Below are 10,929 nucleotides of genomic sequence, written 5' to 3' on the forward strand. Positions count from 1 at the left end.
GCATACCGAGTCGATTCAAAAGTTAGTTTGCGTCTTCTTTGATAATAAATATCTAAGTGGCAAAAACAGAAAATAAAAAAACGGAAAACGTTGCATAACAAATACCAGTACTTTTTACAAGATTGATTGTGAGAAACGAAACATATATGATCAAACTGTAAACCAGGCCGTTCGGGACCTGTTTTAAGGACATACGCAACGTACCTTACCTACTGATAATTTCTCAAGATATTCTTAATTTAAGATTATAGTGCTATCAGATGTTCATAGACAAAAAATCAGTATTCATTACCAGGGGTTTTAAAAAGATATCAGTTGATGAAAATTCTTGTATAATTCAAAGAAAAATATACGAAAATTACTAAACGTATATTCTAGATGTTTTGTTTATCCAAACGTGTTTAAGAAGAAGTGTACAATAGAACATATAAACATTAAAATGTAGCACAAAGTTCCTTTAAGTATTGGAACTCTTCAACTCCAGGGAAAAATACAACAAAGTTCAAACTACGTTGCGTATGTCCTTAATAGATATCACATTTACAGTACAACAATCTCATCGCCTCCACCTCCAGTAAAATGGATATCTATGACATAGTTCCTTTAAAATATGTTTCACAAATAACTGAGGCATAAAACATTAGTGCTGTGCGATATAAGCGGTTAACCGGTGTATCCCGATTTTGTTCTTCACAAAACATTTTTTTGTGAATATTGATTTGGCTTTGATATGCTATAAAATGTTACAAAAAGAGTTACTTGCCCTTTTTCAAGTAAAATATGGTGGCAAACGACGCAAAATGTGCTCAGAAACGAAAAAAACAACAGCTGTTAAATGAAACTCCTTCAAGCTAAAGCTGAATCTGACTATTGCAGGATGATCCTAAAAGTTCTTGTGCCACAACAAACTCACCTAGCCACTTGCGCCGACACAATGTGATCAGGCAATGTCAACTCGAGAACAAATGATATTTGCGTTTGTGTTTTCATTTATCATGGGGGAAAAGCAAAAATGATTATGAATTTTATATTGTTATATATTGCAATACAAAATTTAATATTGCAATATATCGCGATACGATTTTTCAGTCGCGATACCCAGCACTATAAAACATTCCCCATTTTCGCTAAACCTGTCTTGTTTTATCATATAGTCCGGATTTGAATAAATAAGACAATGAAGGCTGCATGATGATACCACTTTCATTTACGAACTTCTGTCGTGGAAAAATAAAAAAAAAATGTCCAGATTACAAGTTATAGCTTCCGTGTTTTCCTTTTGCTGTTTGTAAGACCTCGAAATGTTTAGAAAATAATCCTGCGATAGGCTTGGCTAATGTTTTTCCGGCTCAGATACACAGCTGGCTCCGGCCGTTGCAACCATTGTTTACCACGTTGTTCGAGGTGTTGATTGTGACGTCACAATGCCGCTGCACGCGCACCGACCCTCCGGTGAATATGGCTTCAAAACCAGTGAATATTATACAATTATGGACTCTTTCGGTGGTGAATATGGTTTGTTATTCACCAGAAAAATATCAATATTGACCGAGGCGAAGCCGAGGTCAATATTGATATTTTTCTGGTGAATAACAAACCATATTCACCACCGAAAGAGTCCATAACTGTTTTATTATATAGTCAGGATTTGAATGAATAAGACATTGAAGGCTGCATGACGACTCCATTTTCATTATCGAACTTCTGTCGTAGAAAAATAAAAAAAAAGTCCAGATTATAACTACATGTAATAACTTCCGTGTTTTCCTTTCGCTGTGTGTAAGACATCGAAAAGTTTGGAAAAAAAATCCTACGAGAAATTTTCCTAAAAGTTTTCCTGCTCAGATATATACAGCATATTCATCTGGCTCCGGCCGTTGCAACCATTGCTTTCAACGTTGTTTTAGGTATTGATTGTGACGTCACAATGCCGCTGCACGTGCACTGACCCTCCGGTGAATACGGCTTCAAATCCAGTGAATATGTAGTACATGTATTATGAACTGTTTGCGTTTGTATAGATTATATAGGGACAATTTATAGACTATATAAAATGATTTAGCCACTTTCGGAGTACAACATTCAATGTTGTACTTCTCAGGTGGCTAAATCAACATATTTACCTCAAAAACAGCAATATTAGCACCAAAAAACTTTGCACACATGGCATGTATCATACACAAGGTATTCCGAGTGCTCTGGAACCATATTCTGGCGGGAAAAACACAAGTGCTAAATCATTCGGATTGTTTCTAAATATTGCATACATATGCTAAGGTTAAACTAACCCTTATACTAATCCCTAAGTTGCAGTGCATCATGGGAGTGGTGCCAGTGGTGCCAGGGGAAGGTAATACTATACTTCTCCTGGCACCAAAAAACTTTGCACACATGGCATGTATCATACACAAGGTATTCCGAGTGCTCTGGAACCATATTCTGGCGGGAAAAACACAAGTGCTAAATCATTCGGATTGTTTCTAAATATTGCATACATATGCTAAGGTTAAACTAACCCTTATACTAATCCCTAAGTTGCAGTGCATCATGGGAGTGGTGCCAGTGGTGCCAGGGGAAGGTAATACTATACTTCTCCTGGCACCAAAAAACTTTGCACACATGGCATGTATCATACACAAGGTATTCCGAGTGCTCTGGAACCATATTCTGGCGGGAAAAACACAAGTGCTAAATCATTCGGATTGTTTCTAAATATTGCATACATATGCTAAGGTTAAACTAACCCTAATACTAATCCCTAAGTTGCAGTGCAACAGCAATATTTGTATAAAATGTTGATAAGACAATAAAATATGAAACAATTTATTATATAGTCTATTTATAGTCCGTATCTATCTATACAAACAAAAAAGGTTCATAACACTACATATTCACTGGTTTTGAAGCCATAATGAAAATGGAGTCGTCATGCAGCCTTCAATGTCTTATTCATTCAAATCCTGACTATATAATAAAACAGTTATGGACTCTTTCGGTGGTGAATATGGTTTGTTATTCACCAGAAAAATATCAATATTGACCTCGGCTTCGCCTCGGTCAATATTGATATTTTTCTGGTGAATAACAAACCATATTCACCACCGAAAGAGTCCATAATTGTATATTATTATATAGTCTATAAATAGTCTCTATATAATCTATACAAACGCAAATAGTTCATAATACTACATATTCACTGGATTTGAAGCCGTATTCACCGGATGGTCAGTGCGCGTGCTGCGGCATTGTGACGTCACAATCAATACTATTATACGTCACAATAATGCTATAGCAGTTAGATCATAGGCATTGGGGGGGGGGGGGGGAGGGGGGCTTCTTCTCCTATCAACATTTTTGATGAGGGGAAGAGGCAAGAGTATCTTTGTGCCCCTCCTCCAACTTTTTTTATAAACTTGAGTATAGTATAGGTCCTCTTTGGCTGACTCCCACCATTTCTCCCTTTTAACTTTGTGACTAAGCTAATGCAAATTGGCTGCAATGAAGCACAAATTATTTTACATTATATCTCTTGAGTTGGGGTGGGAGGGGGATGGCAAGACTGCAGAAATTCACGTCTATGTGGCAGATCCTATTTTTACCATAGAGGGATTAAACATCAAATACATGTATTTACAGAGTACAAAGCCAGTTTCATCCACGAATAGAACTAGTACTAAATGTATTTAAAAATGGAACATTGAAACAAGGGGGGGGGGGGGGCTGTCATTATTTATTTAGGTCACAGCAATGTTTATCAGCATACTTTGCAAGAATATGATTTTTATTTCAAAGAGACATTGATGATTTTTATTCATAAGAAAAAAAATATAAAATTACTACTGCATATTTATTTTATTTCTTATTAATTAGAATGATGTAAATTAATATTTGCTTCAATGGGGACAAACTGATCATGTCCCTCTCACCCCCTTCTTCTTTAATATTTTTTTTCTCATCATGCAAAAAATATTTGACACTTTACACTTGGCACATTGTGCACGTGCCATCAATAAATCTGACGTTTCATTTTAATTACCGCGCCCGCGAACTTAGTTGAATATCAATATTTTAAAACTTTTTCCCTAGAAATATTAGCACATTTATACCAATTTATCTATTATGCACATATTTTTATTGTTGTGTGTCGAGATATATTTAATTCTCACGCTTAAGTCATTTTTTTTTCAAATCAATAGTTTTTGTAAGTCGATATGACTTTTAGCAATAAAATCCATCATACAGAAAAGACGCTTTAAATCATGTGAAAATATCCAGATACAATACAACATATAAATGAAAATAAGGAGTCATAACAGATTATATAATGATAAGAGAATAAAAAGGAAGATAATGTACAAAAATATAACACAAGTGAAGAGACTCTTACGCTTCCGTAGATTTGTGAATATAATCTAATGTTTTGAATCGATGCCTGATTTTAAAAGAATCAAATAATTAAGAGGAGAGGGATAAGGAGCCCCAAAAGTTTTTATTTTCTGACATTGAGAATCACCAAAAAAAAAAAAAAAATACATACTGTACATGAGATTTTATGCAATGGGTAATTGAAATTTTTCATGATACTAAAAGAAATGTAAAAGTTTTTTACAGTGTAAAAAGTATTATATACATGTATTTGATATTCAAAGACCTACACACGGCAAAGGCAAATCCCTGCCCCATAAAAGTTCAATTTTGAAAACCTCATGAAATGTGCAAATTTGTATATATTGTACAGAATAAATATGAAATAACAAAATATATCATTAACTGGGAGAAAATATCGGATTTTTTTGTCTCTGACGTCACAAACTATTTAGATCTCCTGTTTTATCTTTCTAAATTAAATTAAAAAAAGGACAATACGCACAAATTTTGTTCAATTTTTAAAGTGCGCAAACTTGCTCAGGAATATTTTGAAATCATTTTTAGCTCACCTGAAACGAAGGCTCAAGTGGGCTATTCTGATCGAAATTTGTCCGTTGTCTGTCGTCGTTGTTGTAAACTTTTCACTTTTTCATCTTCTTCTCAAGAACCACTGGACAAATTTCAACCAAACTTGCCACGAAGTATCCTTGGGTATAGGAGATTCAAGTTTGTTCACATGAAGGGCCATGTCTTCTTCCAAGGGGAGATAAATATGATTATTTATATGGAAACATCCTCAGGCAGTGTAGATTAAATTTTTTTTTCAAATCATGACCCCAAGGGGTAGGGTGGGACTACGATGGGTGATCAAAGATTAGAGGAATGCATAGGAAAAATCTTTTAAAACCTCTCAAGAATAGCAAAGCCATGGTATTTATTTGGAAGCATCCTCAGATAGTGTAGATTCAGGTTTCTTCAAATCATGATTCCTAAGGGTAGGGTGGGACCACAATGGGTAATCAAAGTTTTACTTAGGAACACATTGGAAAAATCTTTAAAATTCTTCTCAAGGACAACAAAGCCATGATTGGTCATAATAATATAAAAGCATCCTCGAGTAATGTAGATTCAAATTTGTTCAAATCATGACCCACTGGAGAATAGAGTAGACATAACAGGGGATCATATTTATAGAAAGGAATATAAAGGATATATCAATAAAAATTTTCTTTTTTAAGAACAGCAAAGCCATTGTGTGTCATATTAATTCAAAAGCATCCTTAGGAAGTGTAGATTCAAGTTTGTTCAAATCACCCCATCCCCCCTCAAACCACTTTTATATTTAAACTTTTCAATACTGAACTGATTTCTGCTTTTTCCTAGGCAAAGTGTTCAGGTGAGCGATGTGGCTTCTTAGTCGCTTGATATTATTATTATTCTACACATTATAATAAAAGAGGGGTATGAGCAGACCTGTGCCAGATATTTTCCAATCAAATTATAGGTGTATATAGAAGGTGTATATAGAGGATATTCAATGTTTTGTATATTGGATATGGAATTTATTTCACGAGTGGGACAGGATTTTCTATATTTTCACGATTGCAAAGCATGAGTGAAAATAACCAAAATACCGATATAAATTCCATATCCTACTATAAAACTACAAAATTCGCAAAGGTATGGCTAAAATATTGCCGACTCGTTGTTAAACAATAATAATCAATCAATCAATCCAACACCAAAACATTAAAGTTTCTGTTTATTACATCATCTTTTATTTACCCTTTGCCACTCAGTGTCATAGACTGTGATTGTGAGGTCACAATGTGAAAATGACGTCAATATGTAGGTGACTTGTGACAAAAAATGGTTGACTCAGTCGTACTCGAGCAACGAAAGGCTGTAAAGTTTAACGTATATATCTCGGAAGTTCCGTTGCAGTAGATTATGATAATTTGTACAAGGTTCATGAAGACAAAAGATTTACCAGAAGTTCAATCATTAATTGGATTGATTGTTTTAGTGAAGGCAGGGAGATAGTTAAAAATGGTGTTTGTTCTGTTGCCCAGCGAAAGCAAGCCGGTAAAAAGATGTGTCCTTAGTTGAGCAATTTGTTTTGAAAGATCGCCAAGTTACAATAAGAAAAAAGTTGAATATCTGAACAATAATATAATTATTAAATCCCTAAAATTTCGTTTACTTTAGACTTTAAACATATGAAATATCAAAAAAAAAAAAAAAAAAAAAAAAAAAAAAAAAAGGCGCCCATACTTTTTCCACATTGGATAAACGACGCTCCGGAGACAGAGGACTCGGGTTGTGATGGTCACCATGCTAATTCTGGGAAGGGATATCCTTATCCACTCATCCTATTGCCGAGATTTGGCCATTTCTGACAGATAGTCTGTTCTTGTTATAAAAAAAAAATAACTTACATGGTAAAAAATATAAGACTCGAAAAAATCTCTTAGCTTCTGTGAACAGACCGCTACAGAGCATGTCACGTGACCGCCTGGGTCACGTGATTCGCGCATGGGCAGAACAATGGCAGATGTGCATTAAAATTGGAAAGGACTACTTTGAAAAATAATGAACACTGAAACCTCATTTTATTTCTTTTAAGGAAATTTAATAAGTTCGCGAACTTTTTGATTACCCTTCGTATTGACGTTAAAGTCTAAAAAATGGTATCGTATCAACATTATTAATTCGCAATTTATCTAAGTTCCCTTTATTGAATGTCCATATGTGTGCTATGTCCATCTGTAAGTTTCACCCCCATTTCATCCATGATGCAAGTTACCAATCTTTTTTGAGTATCTGGTTTTAGTATGGGCAAATTTACTTTAAATGCGAGTATCTTACATCATTCATGCAAGATGCGACATAATTATGTTGGTCTCAACATGCGACTTATTTATGCCAACAAGCTGAAGCTATATAAATATATCGATATGCAATTTATTAATGTCAACATGCTATAAAATTATATCGACTTGGATCCTATTTAGGTCAACATGCGAATTAATTATTTCAATATGCTAGATATTTATAGCAACATGCGAGATAATTATGTTTAATGCGACTTATTTATGTCAACATGCGAGAAATTATGTTGACAGACGACTGATTATAACATAAAAAAGTCGCAAGTTGACACCAATAAGTCGCATATTCTGCATGTCGCATGTCAACATAATTTAATTATCTCGCATGTTGACGTAAATAAGTCCGTGTCAGCATAATAATATTGCATTTTAACATAATTATCTCACATGTCAACATAATTATCTTGCATTTTGATATAAATTTTTATCAGTCGCATGTCTACATAATTAATTGCATGAATGATGTAAGATACAAGCATTACCGGTAGTTGGTAAATTAAATCAGATTCTCTAAAAAGATTGATAACTTGCATGTCAACATAATTATCCTGAATGTAGACATAATCATCTTGCATGTTGACATACTTTTCTCCCTTGTCGACATAATTTATCTTGCATATTAGGGGCAAAAATATGCCATCATTCTTTTGGATATATATTAAGCAATAGTGTTCTAAAGATGAGAACCTGTGATATGGAACATGACAAAATCGTGCAAATCAATACTTGTCAAATTGAACAGCCTCCAGGAAAGCGTCTGGATGTGTGAGAGGTTAAACGCCGACTAATGATGACAATATGATGTGATAATAAGGCCTAGATTATAAGACATATTTTATTTCTACCTGTCTTCTGCCAATCCAAAGTATAAAGTTACAATATGAAATCACGTGGAAAGTGTATGAAGATAGATTTCATCTACGTTCACCTAATTCTCTCTACAAAAGGCTCAATTGAGCCAGAATTGCTCATATATTTTGTTTAGTCAACATTTTTGCTTCTTACACTTTTCGTTTTTCTCATAAATATATTAGAGCCATTCTCTGTAATGACTTGAAATTTCATATAGGAGCTGTGGCACGCATAGTCTAATATTTTCTCCAAACTCTCTATGATGAAAGTCTTGATACTATAAACTCAAATCAGGCAAAAAATTGGTTGAGAGATATCATGGTTACCATGGCAACATGCCATAAAGTTTAAAAAATGGCATTTTGTAACATGTTCAGAGTCCCATCGTTAACGTTTGCATTAATGCAAACAAGTGGCAATGACTGTTTCCAAATGTCTTAAATGCATGATTAACATAATTGGGAAATCATGCAACTTATTACATATGTCTTTATGGAAACAAAGTATTCATAAGTAATAATTTTATTCATTCATTTTTATAAAGTCATACACTCAAAAATAAAAACAACTATAGGTTGAAATGCCAAGAACGAATTGTGATATTTCTTATTTGTTGGCAATGGTTGCCATGGTTTTGATACCACCAAGGGATTTCAAAACTCTCTGTGTGTTTCAATCTGATCCTATCTTTTTAAAAAGCACATTTCTATATACATGTAACTGGTGATTAATTTTTAAAGATGTTGGTGTGATCCTAATTTTCACATTTCAAAAAATTCAAATTATTTTTTTTAAATATAGCGTTGCTATGGAAATTAAGAGAAAAAATATGTATAAAAAGGGTAAAAACAAAATATAGTGTTTCCTTGGATTCGTACCCTTGAATGTAGATTCACAAATCTTTTATGACTGATATTTATGACTGAACGACTAACCTGACTTTCAATTTTGACTACCAACTTATCTCTAACTGTATGCAAGAAGCTGGCACATAGGGTTTAATATTGCTATAAAGTTAACAAAATTGAACATTTTCCCTTCTTGGTACCCATAGCAACAGTGTTTTTTCTTCATCAAACTTTATCAATATTTGATATTCAGCTTTAGTTCTACCAGTTAAGTACTGTTCAAAGTGAGACAAATAATGTTTCTGAATAAAAGGTAACTAAATTCCTAAAGCAGCAACAAAAAAAAATCATTTTAAGCCATAGGTACGATGTTTCCATGGTTACACTGCAAAGTAGCAATATATCCCAAATTTTCTTATGTTGTCTGTGTTAAAAGTTCCTTACGATGTATGTTTGCCAGTCTTGAATTTCCATGTTTTCCCTCAAAACAGTAGTTTTAACCCAATCTTAGCAACACATTGTGTATGGTTACACTGTGTTACCATGGCAACCATGAAAGTTATTTTTAGAATAATATTGCTTATACCTAATAACTTAAGGTCAAATATTTTTATTTTTTTAGGATGTTGATTGAGTTTGATCATGTAACACCTATCATAAGTTAAAATTGAGCGTTTTTCAGCATTTAAAATGTATTCCAAATGTACCTATGGTTACCACTTACTTGGAGATATATTCTGAAAGTTTCTTTATAGTATAAGTGGCAACAAGGTGTCATGTTTTCGTGAGACTGGTTTGTTTGTTTTCCTTAGTCATTATTAAGGCTTAGTAAAGATTCAAAGTAGCTGAAAATCTCATTTTTTCAAACTTTTCCGGCTGTTACCATGGTAACCAAGACACACAGCAATCAAATTTTATTTGATATATGTTTCTGGTATCAAGTTGTAATAATGGGCAGTCTCATCAAAATCGGTTAACATGCGTGGCAAAGAAATTAAGTGGTTACAGAAAATAGGTCTTAATTCTGGGAAAAAGTATCTTTTTAGGCTATAACTCAACCATATATGAAATTTGGATATAGACATTATTAAACTTAATGTTGTTATCTTATACCAGAAAATGGTATATTAACTGCAAAATTCATCAAATTTGGACATTTCAGGGGTCACAACTCAGATTTTTATGAAACTTATTCAGTAGCTAGATCTTGCCATCTGATTATTTTCACACCTGTCTGTTTTCCCCTAGTTATTAGCAAAATAACTGCACAGCCCCCGATATTCTACACGTAATTCATAGGAACAATGGTATTGTCTTTCATTGAATCAAAATAAAAAGTGAGTTGTTAGTAGAGGACGTTTCACACCAACAGTATAAAGTCTCAGAAAAATATACCCAGTGGTCTCAGAGAGGAAAACTTTACGATGAAGCTGAAATAACCATTTCAGGACTCCTAACTCCAACATGGGTGTACACTTCTTAGGTAACTGAGCTTGTCATCTTGATTATTTTTCTTCATGCCCATCTGGTTTTATTTTTTGAGTTTAGCAAAAAAAAAAAAAAAAAAAGAAGAAGTTCATCCCCCTGTGTTCTATTTATAGCAACATTCCCTTACAAAAATTTACTATAGTTAACTATAGTTTACTATAGTTAATGATAGTAAATACTTTGATTTACTATGAAACTTTACTGCAGAATATTTTTTGAGATTTTAATGTTTATTGTCTCAAAAATTCAATACCGATGATGTAAAACTTGTAGTTAATATGTAAATATTCAAGTAATATTTCATTTCATTTTAATATAACAAATATGTATGTATGAACTATAAAACATAACAATCTGAAATCCATAGTAAAATACTTCTGAGTCACTATGTTGAAAACTTTGATTTACTATAGAAAGAACTGTTACTAAAGTTTACTATAGTTAACTATGGTAATCGATAGTTAACTATAGTAAACAGTAGT

The sequence above is a fragment of the Saccostrea echinata genome, unplaced genomic scaffold (genome assembly GCF_033153115.1).
Source record: "Saccostrea echinata isolate AGI-Se365-2 ecotype Australia unplaced genomic scaffold, CSIRO_AGI_Sech_v1 ptg000034l, whole genome shotgun sequence".
Taxonomy (NCBI): domain Eukaryota; kingdom Metazoa; phylum Mollusca; class Bivalvia; order Ostreida; family Ostreidae; genus Saccostrea; species Saccostrea echinata.